This window comes from Bison bison, unplaced genomic scaffold, assembly GCF_000754665.1.
Source record: "Bison bison bison isolate TAMUID 2011002044 unplaced genomic scaffold, Bison_UMD1.0 scf7180017864529, whole genome shotgun sequence".
Classification (NCBI taxonomy): Eukaryota; Metazoa; Chordata; class Mammalia; order Artiodactyla; family Bovidae; genus Bison; species Bison bison.
Window position 1 is genome coordinate 1,554,048 of NW_011495079.1, and position 394 is coordinate 1,554,441.

Here is a 394-nt window from a genome sequence, read left to right on the forward strand (position 1 = left end):
TTGGCTCGATACTTGAGGAGCAGGAACTTCATAAGGTTAGCCTTCATCTCATCCAGAATTTCTTGGGGCAAGGCCTCCACAGGAGTGGAGGAGGATGCTGGGTGGTAGGAGGCCAAGTGGGATGCAGCCTCCCCCACCTCAGCCCCCAAGGGCTGCGCCTCTACAGGGCCCTGGGCCTCGCCTGGGTCTTGAAGGTCTTCCTCGGGTTTGCTGAGCGCACTCATCTTGACCACGAGCACAATGCCTGAGGTTGAACAAGATATGGAAGTGAGGCAGAGGTACAGATGGGGACCAAGGGCCTCGGGGAGACAGGAGGTATGAGCGGCCTCGGCTAAGAAACACATCCTGGATGGTATGACACAGGCCACTTACAGGTCTCCCCTTGAGGGGTGCC